Here is a 9,253-nt window from a genome sequence, read left to right as displayed (position 1 = left end):
CGGGGAGAACGCCCGCCCGGGAAGGGCGTCGCGCGCGGCGGGGCGCGGGGTTCGCGTCCGCCCGGCGCCTCTGCCGCGCTCCGAGGCGCGGGGCGGCCCCCAGCCGGGCCGGCGAGCGAGCGGCGGGCGAGCAGTTGCCCCCGGACGGGGCCTCTCCTCCGGCGCGGCCCACGTGGCCTAAGTAAACAGAAGGGGGGCGGGGCGGGGACCGGCGGCCCCTTTCCCCGTTTGCCGGGTCCTCCCCGCGGCCGGCCCCGAGCCCCGGGGGCTGCCCTCGGCCCCGCGGGGTCGGGCGGCGACGGCGCCGACGCAGGGGGCGCGGGGGGCGCGGGGGTGCCGGGGCGGGCGGGGGGCGGGCGGGGGGCCGGCGGCACCTGCCGGGGGTGGGGATCCGCGCCCACGCGGGGGTGCGCGCCGGGCATCGAAGTTGAGGAGGTTGACGGGGCCCCTCCCCGCGCCGCGCCGGCCCCGGTGTGCGTGGGGTGGGGGTCGGAGAGCGGCCGGAGGCCAGGGCAAGTCTGGGCTCTGGCCCCGGGCCCGGCTCCCGGGCGCCCCGCTCCCGGTCCTCTCGCCGCGCGCGGGCGCGGGCCGGAGCGCGCCCACCCCCCGGCCGCGGCGCCGCCGGCCTTTGTGCGCCGCGGGGGCCGCGGGGCTGGTTCCGGGGCCGGGCGAGGCCGGGGCGGCGCGGGCGGCGCGGGGCGGGCAGGGGCGGGCGCGGGGCGGGCGGGCGCGCGGCGGGGCGGAGGCCGCCGGCGGAGGCGAGGGAGCGGGAGGCAGGGCCGCGGGGCGGGGCGGGGCGGGGGCGCGCGGGCGGGGCGGGGCGGGGCGGCCGGGGGCCGGCGGCGGCAGCGGCCAGAGCCGGGGCCGCCTCCCGAGCGCCGCCAGCCCCGCTCGCATGCGAGTCACGTCCGCCCCCTCGGCGCGGCCGCCCCGAGACGCCGGCCCGAGCGCCGCGGAGACGTCAAGCTGCTCATGAATATTGATGCGCCCGCGCCGCGGCGGCGGGAGGAAGCAAGATGGCTGCCCTCTAGGATGTGTTAGCCCCGCGCCCGCGCCCGCCGGACCCGCGGCCGAGGCCCAGCACGAGGTCAGAGCGCCCCCGCGCCGCGAGAGCCCCCCGCGCCCGCGCCCGCGCCGGCCCCCGCGCGGCGGCCCTGCCCGCGGCCCCGGGCGCCGCGGGGCCGGGCGCGCCCGCCGGGGCCGGCGCCTCCTCAACATGGCTGACAAGTAGAGTTTATTCCCGGACGGCGGCGCCGCGCGGGCGGCCCCCGGGACACGCACCTTTGTGGCGCCGCCGGCCCGCGCGCCCGCGCCTGGGGGCCGCCCCCGCCCGCGCCCCGCGCCCCGCGCCCCGCGGCGCTCCGACGCCCCCGCCCGCGCGCCGACCCTCCGGAAAGCAGCGGCGCGGGGCTCCCGGTTCCCCGCCGCGGGCTCCGGCTCGGGCAGGCGCCCGCCCCCTCTGTCCCCGGGCCCCTCTTTGGGGCGCCCCGAGCTCGCGTCGCGGGGAGCGAGGTGGCGCGCTCGGGGCGCTCGCGGGGGCCGGGCGCCGCGCGCCTGTCGGCGGTGTCGCGGGCGCGGGGCCGGAGCTCCTCGGGGGCCCGGCGGGACCCCAGCCCCGTGGCCCGGCGCGCCGGCTGCGCGGCGGGATGCGCCCAGCCCGGGCGCGTGTCGGCGCCTCCCGGGGCTCGTCCGGGTCCCGGCTTTGTGCCGCCCGAACCCCCGCGTCCGGCTCCGGTAAGTGACAGGCGGACACAAAGGCGCGCGCCGGCCGGGGCGGGCGGGGGCGCGGCGCCGCGGGCCGGGGGACTGGGGAGACCGCAAGGTCAGGGGCGCCCCGAGGGGGCCGGCCGGGAGGGCGGGGGAGCGGGCCCTCTCCGCCGCTCCTCTCCCTGCCCGCTGCCTCCCGCGTCCCCCGTGCTCCCTTCCCTGGGTCTCCGCCGCGCCGGGCCCTCCTCTTCCTTCTCTCGCCCCTTCCCGGTCCTGCCACCTCCCGCCCTCCTCGCGGCCGCTCCTTCCTCCCCGCGCCGCCCCTCTCGCCTTCCCTGCCCGGCGCCGGCCGAGGCTCCCCTGGGCGCAGTGGCCCGCCGCGCCTCGGAGAGTCCTGCGCGCCGCGGGGTGCAGTGTGGCCTGGGAGGCCTCGGGGACGCGGGGCGGAGGGTGCTGGCTGCCGGCGGGCGCCTCCGCGGCGGCTTCTCGCCTCGTCGAGTCGCGCCCCTCCTCAGCTGGTGTTTGGGAATCGCAGGAAGGGTTGTTTTCCAGTCGTTTGCTTAAAATTTAGTGACATGATCTTTTAAATCTACTCATCTGGGGAGAGAGTAGAACAGATCCGTGGGTTCCCAGGGTCAGGTCACCCCCAGTGCTTTCCCAGCGCGCTCGGGGATGGCCAGGGCCAGTGCAGATCCCAAAATAGCCACCAGCAGATGATCCCGCCTTAGAGTAAGACGGTGTCTTAGGAGGAGTTGGGGTGTAGGAGGAGATCTTGGGTTGTCTTGCTTTGGTTTGAGTATTTTTGTCTGCCTGATGAAACCGTCACATGGGTCTTTTCGCAGGAGAGTTCAAATGCTGCGGGAGAGTTTTATTCTTTTACATATTTGCGGTTATGGCTCCTAATAGCTTGGGAGTAGAATACACAGTGCAACACGGTATTGATTTTCTCATGTTGCTAACTGGAGACTTGTTAGTGGAGGGTTGGAGAGTCAGACTTCAGGTTAAAAGGCACAGCCGTGGTCAAGGACAGAAAGAGAAGCACAGGGGTGGACATTACTCCGGGAATCAGATTTCCACAACTGTTTCTCCTCAGGAGATCATTTTAGAATTTTATTTTGATCTCTGGGAACGCAGTTAAGTTTACTTTAATCATTGATAATAGAGCTTCTTTCACATGATTACAAGGGAGCGGTATTAGTCATCTCTATGGAACAGAAACAACTCCTCTGGTTAGTTCTTACTTGTCCTAAAATAATAAAGAAAACACTTAGTCCTTCAGCATAGATGCTTACTATTTGTTGAGAACACTGTGGTTTGTTATTCCAGCAAGTTAGAATAAAAAATAAACCATTTCTTTTCTTAGCAGACTAGTATCTTACTACTTTCCTGGGATTTTTCCAGTATTATCAGTTCAAACCGTTCAGCTGATAATAGATAGAATATTGTCCATTCCCGTGGATAAATAAGAATACCTCTACTAGTTAATCATTTTTAATTTGACTATGAAGCCCTGTTCTTTCCGATGAGCAATTTAGACTTATTTTATGCCTCTTCTTTGTATGCTGAAGATAGCTGGTAGTTAATGTTGTCAGTGATTATAAGGAGGAAATATGCACATTACTCGCCAATCTGAATAAAAGTAATACTTTCTCCTCCTCACTAGAAAGGCAAATTTATCTATTTTGCATGCTCTAAAAATTTCATAGATAGAACTGCCTTGGGTTATTAAATTTTAGGGAATGATGGTGAACAAGAACAAGTTAGATAGTTTTTTTTTTTAAACTGTAATGCTGGTTTGCTTATTTTCTTCTTGAACTGTAATGGTTAATGACAGACTAACTTGTAATGAGGGACTTCTCTCACTTTGCTTAAATCCACACATTTACCATACTCTTGGTAGGTCTCTCATCAGATCTCACATTTGTGCTGGTCCATGCAGAAACCGGAGGGATTTATAGCATTCCCTGGCAGTGGCACGTGGTCCCACACGCTGCAGGTCAACATCGTGTGTGGAACAAGAGAAACACCCGCCCAGGAGTTGTTATGACAGGCTTCCAGAGTCTTCTCTGATCTTGGGATTTGTGTTAGGTAACAAGTGGAGGGAATGTTTTGGTTTCACTTAGTCAGAATTTTCTGTCTGTTCCTCCCATACACAACGCTGTAAGCCACATGTTACTACTGAAATGTATTTCCTTATCTGCTGACCTCCTTAGGTAGTAGCCCTTCTTATGACTCACAGACACACATCTATTCACAGAAACTATTTCCCATCCGGCCCTAAATCTACCACTATGTTATAAAGTCTTATGATATTTCCTTAATATAAAATGTCTTTGAAAGTGGTATTTTAAAAATGTCGAATACTTGGAAAATAATAGATTTGCTTTTCCTGCTTTGTTTGCTTCTAACAGGAGTTCAGTTGTTGTTGTTGTTGTTTCATAGCATTTCGTAGTCTTACCTAACCCTCTTGGATAACGCAAGGGAGTCATCTTTGTTTTATCAACAGCCATGTAGATTGTTGAATGGTTGGCATTTGGACTGTCAGTGTTTTAGGCAGTCTTATACTTGGAACAAGTTCAGTTGTCATTCTTAACACAATTAAACAGTTTTACCTACTACCTCAGATTACTTGAGGGAATCGTCTTTGTTCTGTAAACAACCGTGGACTATTTCACTGTAATGGTTTTTCTATAATTGTTTACCACTATTAAGATGTCTGGCCATCTGTCAGTGTTGGTTCATCCGAATAACATTTTTGTCACCCAGTATGACCCCATTGCACAGTTCTTAAGAGCAGTGATGGCACCAAAGGCAGCACAAACCGACTTTACAACCGGAGCCTTCACTGTGGGGGAGCAGGTTTGCAAGTGGAGCTGGTAGTTATCTTGGAAACGGTGCTGCAGAACACAACCACAAATGGTTTTGCCAAATACACAGCGTTCAGTTGGTGTCGATCTCCAATTTCTATTTGGATTCGCTGCCAAAACCCAGTGAATACCACGACATTATTGAAGGCGGTTATAGAGTACATCTGTTGGTTTGGGATATAGTGAGAGGAGAGTTCTCCAAGGAGAGAGAGGAAAGTGAAGCACTGAATCATTGCAGCTACAGAGAAAAGGCATCGCTTGTGTCATCTGATTTCCAGCACATTCCTGACTTTACATAGAATTTCAATAAAATGAATTGTGGGTACCCCCTCCAAAATAGGAAATTTTATCAGCTGTGATTGACGTCTTCACCATTTGCCAAGGAATGCAGTTAAATATGCCAGGCTTCGTGGAATAGAAATGGATAGTATGTGGATTTTCAGTATTTCTGTAAATAAATTCGGTAAAAAAAAAAAGTCAACCTACCAGCAATTTTAAAAATTTGGTAGTCAGTGTTTCATACCTACTCAGACTAACTGGAAATCAACCTCCAAATAAACTGAACATTTAATTAAGACATGAATAAATTGGGGTGAAGTGGTTTTGAAGGATAATTTAGGGTATAAAATGAACTGGTGACTTCACTAAAACTACTATAAAAGTTTCTTTGAATTAGTTTTTTGTTGATTGGAAAGGAGGCACTGATTTCTGCGTCTTCTCATTCCTTAATAGATCCTAGTGGTGTCCTACTCAGTCCAGATTAAATAAAGTAAGGGAGTGGGGAGGGAGTTCGGGAATGGATGAAGGGGGTCAGAGGGTACAGACTTCCAGTTATAAGATGAATAAGTTTCGGAAAGTTACGCACAGCCTGGAGACAGTAGTCAACAACACTGTGTCATCCACTTGAATGTTGCTAAGAGTATAGAGCTTGAAAGCTCTCACTACACACAAAGAAAGAACTAGCCGAGCTGATGGAGCTGTTGACTAGCCTTATTATGGGGGTCACCCCCAATCTGCATTATCATGTCATCACATAGTTCACCTGAAGATCACTCAGTGTCGTGACTGTTATCTCCATCAAAAGTGGGGGAAAATTTAACAGATGACAGAACTAACAGCTAGCAAAAATCAAAGCCAACACGTTCTTAACTATCATGAAAAGCAAAGTAGAAGGTCTCGCTGACAGTGGCGATGCTACTAGGGATGGCGCTTTTATCTCAAGTGTAACTTCTGTAGGCTGTGATGCCTGTTCTATAAGCCATCCACTGCACACAAGCTATTAGGTGATTTTTAGTGACTTTATACTGGTGTCACATACCTTTGTGGGGTATGGTGTCACATACCTTTAATTAAAATTTGGTTGAGATTATTGTAGATTCCTATGTAGCTATAAAAGTAGTATTAATTGGGCATGTGCATTCTGCCCAGTTTTTCCCCTGGTAACATTTTGCAAAACTACAGTGTAACTTCTCTCAATCCTGTTCAGCTTTGACTTGTTTGTTTGTGCCTTTGTGTATTTAGTTCTCTACTATTTGAGCACACAGGCATATTAAGCCTGTTTTCCTGAAAACAGAAAAGTTTAACATAGTTCTTCATGAGTCGTGTGATTAAGCTACATGCCTTATCAAAATGTGTGTGAGAATAGAGGTTTGTTTACTTAAATTTGTTTTACTGTAAAAGACCTTTGTGTTCAAAACATTTTGTAATTTTAATGTTTTATTACCTGATGATGATGTCCTTTTATTCTTATCAGGACCTTATGAATTTTATCCTGGTGGTAGGTGAGGAAACTAGCAAGCCAGGTGGAATAACTCGCCAAGTCCATGCAGCCAGCATGTAGCTTAGGTGAGTTTTAGATTCAGGAATCTGATTTTAAAGTCCAGGACTTCAGCCACTGTGTTGTCTTGCCTCAGCACTGTTGATAATAAAAGTGTAGCTACCATATAGATTGTGTATGGCAAAGCGAAAGGAAACAACATGCATGCAATCGTGTCCAGCTCTTCAGAGCACTATTACCAGTTCCCAAAAATGGAGACAACCCAGATGTCCAGCAGCTCACAAATGCACGGACTGCGGTATATCCATACATTGGAACAGTATTCAACAATAGAAAGAAATGAATTGCTGATGCATACCATGTCATGAACTGTAAGAGTTAACCTTAAAAGAAATAACAAGGCCACATGTTACATGAAATGTCCCAAATAGCAAATCTGTAGGGACAAAAAGTAGACTAGTCATTGCTCAGGACTGCGGGGAGGGAAAGGGTCTGACTACTAATGGCTGTGGTGTTTCTTTTGCGGGTAATGAAAATGTTCTATAGTTACAGAGTAATAGTTGGATAACTCTAAAACATTACTGAATTACACACTTTGAAAGGGTGCATCATACTATCGCAGATGTTATTAAAAATGCACCCACTTAGGTCTCACTCATAGCAGGAATTTAGAAAACTTAAATAAGAGACCAGGAAAAAGACTAATCAACACAAAGTAAAAAGCAAAATCAACAAACAACTGTACACAGAGACACACTATGGGGGGGTGGGGGGGGGAGAGGAAGGACTAGAGTCAAAATAAGGGGCGGGTGCAATTGTATGGGGAATATAACCATAATGAAAATGCACACATTGTGCAAAGGTGGAAAATGATGTAAGAATTATATAAAATAAAATATTAAAATATATATATATATAAAATAAAATAAAAAAAAATGCACCCGCTTACCCAGATATTTGGGCTCTCAGAAAGTATCTCATTTTTCATGCAAAGAAAGGTAGGCACTGTTTGAAAGAAACAAGGCTGATCATCTCTCTCCAGAAATACGGCGCCAGTCTTATGTAGCTGACTTTCCCTCTCAGGTGAGGACGTGGTGGGTACTTAAACACAAAAGTTCATTCTTGTGGTTAGTTGGAAAAAAGGACCTTCAGGAATTATGAGGTGGTTCCTTTGACCTGTGATAGGTTAGGTGAGCAGTACGGAATATATAATTGCAAGAGGTTTTGTTGAATACATTTACTACTGAGCCATTTTCCAGTTCATTCAGGAGTTGTAACCCAAGAATTGTTAACAATTGCCATCTTAGTGTAAACTACTGCCAAATGTGCAGTTTAATCTAGAAATGAGAAGAAATCTCTAGATTGCATGTTTCAATACAGAAATTACTAGGTGATCTTTTTTTTGCATTTAAATTTCTTGTCAGTATGAAAACAGGACATGGGGTAGGCCTCACGATCTTGATTTTATTCATTGTCTCTCCACTTGTTACTATTCTATCTTAGTTTTGAAATTTTAAATGACAGAGCTCAGGGGGCTTGAGCAAAGAATTCTGTATTGAGACTGTATTTTTTTTATATATCAAGATATAAAGGAGGAGGGCTGAGAGCGAAACTGGTGGGCAGTATGGGGGGCCAGGATAAGGCGGGAAGCACCCCCAGCACAGCTTGGCTGTCTGTGTTTCACATTGTGGCCACAGCCTGGGCCAACACCAGCAGACTGGCTTGTGGCGTTGGGGCCGTAGGCTTGGACACACAGGGTGAATTCCTTGGGCTTGGTGTTATTTGAATTTTTAGCCTTATGAAATTCTAGATACCAGGCATTCTTCTTGTTGAGCAATGCTCCTCTCTCTTTGTGTTCTGTACCAATGTTGGATGGCTGCCAGTTGGGTCCCATGGCTTGAGGCCCTAACTGATAAGGTGGGGAGAGGCAGAGCTGGAAACACTGGGTTGTAATAATGTAGATGCGATCTTGTGCTCAGCAGGGAAATGTCTTTGCTTTGTAGACCGGCTCAGTCATGGCCTGGTCAAGGACCAGCTAGAGAGAGGGCCCAGCACCCCACTATTAGGACTGTCGTGTGGCCCTTTTGGGAGGCTGGTTGTACATTGTGAAGTCACAAATTAGATGCCCACGAGAGAGCCGAGGTAGCAGTGGCAACAGGAAGCAGATGACAGGATCCCACTTGTTTCTGCCGTTGAGTTTCTCTGGATGCTGTGTGAGCTGCCTCAGCAGATGATGGGTTTTATACCAGTCTCACCACAATATTCAAAAGGTTGTTCCCTGGGCTTGGCTAGAGTGCTCCATCTCTGCTTTTTAACGCACTTCCCAAAATTAGAAATCTTTTCAAACAGAACATCTATATTTTTATCTGTTGCTTGTATATTTAGCTTTGCTTTTGTAAATCGCTGCAGAGGAGGCACTGTATTTAAAAGACAGCTGTGGGGCTGTGGACTCTTGGTGGTGGCCAGCTGGCTGCGGGAGCAGCCTGGAGTATGGCGGGGAGTATGGCGGGCACGGGCACAGCAGCTCTGCCACCCCAGTGCTACCGGACTGCTGCTGCTCATCTGCTGCTTTGACTATTTGGAGACTGTCACAGTTTGTTCTGTGGATGGCAAAGGCTTAATAATTTTAATTGCTGTTGTCCAGTCTCATTACCAAAAATGTGTCTATCAAGTCACTTTTCTTCTTGCTGGATTATCACATTCGGTTTCTATGTCCAGTTTCTGCTGTAATGGAAACTATTCACCCAGCTCAAGGCGCGGTTTTGTTGTAATGCTTCTCTTCACTTTGCTATTTCTTATCTCGGATGATAGAAGAAATGACTTGGTCTGTTTTCTCTGAGTTATTCCTTCAGTTTTTCTCCCCCTCTGCATTAAGAAACAAAGACACCCATTTAAAGATAAT

The 9,253-nt window shown here is 51.1% G+C and overlaps 1 protein-coding gene across 4 annotated transcripts in view; it reads left to right on the top strand.

The window, feature by feature from the left end:
• Nucleotides 1–937: 937 nt before the first annotated feature.
• Nucleotides 938–9,253, top strand: part of TET2 (tet methylcytosine dioxygenase 2) — a 100,929-nt gene continuing 92,613 nt past the window's right edge. For 3 of the 4 annotated variants that reach the window (XM_037509604.1, XM_037509606.1, XM_037509607.1), the window contains exon 1: nt 938–1,087. The gene's annotated coding sequence lies outside the window, so the exon portion shown is untranslated. Of the gene's footprint in view, nt 1,088–1,697; nt 1,735–9,253 lie in introns of those variants that run through there. The other variant, XM_054694595.1, reaches the window with a different exon arrangement.

Source organism: Talpa occidentalis, unplaced genomic scaffold (genome assembly GCF_014898055.3).
Source record: "Talpa occidentalis isolate TD23 unplaced genomic scaffold, MPIMG_talOcc4v2.1 talOcc4.13, whole genome shotgun sequence".
Lineage (NCBI taxonomy): Eukaryota > Metazoa > Chordata > Mammalia > Eulipotyphla > Talpidae > Talpa > Talpa occidentalis.
This window is presented reverse-complemented; position numbering and strand designations above follow the sequence as displayed.